The following is a 2,582-nucleotide window of genomic DNA, read 5'->3' on the forward strand; positions in this document are numbered from 1 at the left end:
TGGAAATATTGCGGGATCAATAAATACACATCCCAGTGGCATGCAGCTTATTAGGGAGAGAGTGCTTGAGGCAGTGAGCTACACGCAAGAAGTCAGGGAGTCAAGCTGACAGAGTGTGATGCATGAAATTGAGAACATGGGGGAGCTGCTTCTACAGGTAAGGACAAGGTCTAGGTCATGATACGGAGCGGAGAGTCTGGGAGGGAAATTAGGAGACGTTTGCAGTAGCTCAAGAACCACAGAAGGCAGATTAGCTGGAATTTTCCTCACTCAGAACATTGAAATCATCAGAAGTACTGACAGCACAGGTAACAGTGAAGCAGCATTCAAAAACTGAGGCGTGGTCTGGGATTTTCAGTACATGAAGTGACAATGAGGGATCCTGAATAAGTACGAAGTAGCAAAGGATTCAAACTTCCGGTATGGATGGAGAATATAAAGGTGGGAGCATGAGAACTAAGGAGCCAATTACCCTCTCTTGGAAGCTGCATGATAAGAGAACTGCAGACAAAGCATAATTCAGATGTCCTGGCCCAGAGGACTCTGCAGCAATAGCCAGAGGCTCTAAGAAATGTCCAAGGATTTACAGGGCATCACTCTGAAGAACGTTCTCAATGGACATATCAAAAAAAGGAGCTGTTGCAGGGTGAGAAAGCTGTATTCAAGTAAGAATATACCTAGTCATATTAACCTCTTGAGAACTGGGAAAAACAAAGCGAATTTTTCACCTAAATATTTTATTTGTAATTTTTGTTTGTTTCTAAATCAGTATACTTTAAATATCAATACATAGAAAAATAAAGAGAATAAATATGCTTGCTTACAAACATTTAAAAATATCAGTGCCTGTGCTCGCTTTGGCAACACATATACTAAAATTGGAATGATGCAGAGATGACTAGCATGGCCCCGAAGACGGCAAGAAAAACGTCAATGTCCATGATGTTTAATAGTATAAAAATGTATTTATAGTTCAAAGAAGATATAAAATGTTAGCGAAAACTTTAAGGGAGTAAGTAGCTTTTGTAAGTATCTATTTTTAGGTTGACTTCTTTGTGACATTTATAAGTTGCTTCCTCAAAATTCCAGTATAATTTTCAGGGCATTTTGAATGACATTTTAAATATATCGTTTTGTAACTTGTGTAGCTAGCTATAAATTTTATTTTATTTTTCTTTGGGCCCCATAAGCATTGGTGCCTACGTGTTGGTTCAACTGGCCAATCCTCTACCTCCGAGTGACACTGCCGCTTATTGGCACTGGTTCATGTCCTGGCTGCTCCGGCTCTCGTCCATCTCCTTGCTTATGGCCTGAGAAAGCAATACTGGATGGCCCAACACCTTGGGACAATGCCCCTATGTGACATACCTGCAGGGGACACCTGGATTTTTATCAGCACAGCTCCAGTCATTATGGCCATTTGAGCAATGAAGTGACAGTTGGAAAACCTTCCTCCATGTCTCTCCTGTCTGCAAATCTGCCTTTCCAATATAAATAAACAATTCTTTAACAAACAAACAAACAAAGCAAGCTTTTATTTGACTGTTTAATTAGCATACTAAGCTCAGTTGTCTCTGAAACTTAATATCTAATCTACTTTTGAGATATTCACTGAGTGTGAAATAAATATTATCTTACAAAATCATGATTTTCGAAGAGCTTTTAGTCATATTCAGAAGAACTGTTAGGAAACGGTTTATAGGATATTATTGGGGGAAAATGGAAAATCTTTTGAGAAATGCTTTGGAAAGATTCAAAATATGTACATGTCTATAAGCTTTCTTGGCTCTACGATATTCCAGGGAAATAGAGGAACATGTTTATCAATAAGAAGAAAAAAACCAACACAAAACCCATGGGGAAGTGAGCACAAGATGCAGAGGTACAGTAGATGCTATCATTGGAATCTACTGAAGAAATGAATTTAAATCTTCTTGGCAATGAGAAGGAACCACAATATCTTTAACCATGAAATAGCATTATCCAAAAGTTAAAAAAAAAAAATAAGGATTGGTAATACTAGAATTGGAGGCTATCACTCTCACTAAAATTTATATTGTCCCTATTTAAGTAAATAATAGCAATTTGCACACAATTATTCAAACCAGAACAGAAATCACTCTCAAGTGCTTCTTTCCCCTGTTATACACACCAATTCAGTCATTTAATTACTCATTTGATGATTCATTTATTTAATCATTAATCTAACCACTATGTGTTTGCTGATAATTTTGAGAACACAGGAAAAGGCATTTAACATTGTGGTCAATGTCGATTTTGTCCTAAGTACTTCTGAACTCTTCTTTTAACCCATCCTGGTTCTCCTTTGATAGAGTGGGTGGATCTCAGTGCCACCGTTTCCTGGAGAGCAGGTCTCCTGCTCTTTGCTGCCCTGCTGTTCATAGCCATCATTCACTGTTGGTGAAACTCCCAAATCTTTGGGTCAAAATATCAGACCTTTGTAAATCAGAAGAAAAAGCATACATTTCATTAGAAACAGGCATTTTTTAACACTTTCATGAAAAAGTAAATTTTTCTTGCATATAAAAAAATCCTACATGTCTTTTAATATTATTTTTTAG

At 37.3% G+C, this 2,582-nt stretch overlaps 1 pseudogene; it reads left to right on the top strand.

Moving 5' to 3' along the window:
• The first annotated feature begins 848 nt into the window (after positions 1 to 848).
• LOC118758246 (U6 spliceosomal RNA) lies at positions 849 to 947 on the top strand (annotated as a pseudogene).
• The last annotated feature ends 1,635 nt before the right edge of the window (positions 948 to 2,582 follow it).

This window comes from Ochotona princeps, chromosome 23 (genome assembly GCF_030435755.1).
Source record: "Ochotona princeps isolate mOchPri1 chromosome 23, mOchPri1.hap1, whole genome shotgun sequence".
Taxonomy (NCBI): Eukaryota; Metazoa; Chordata; class Mammalia; order Lagomorpha; family Ochotonidae; genus Ochotona; species Ochotona princeps.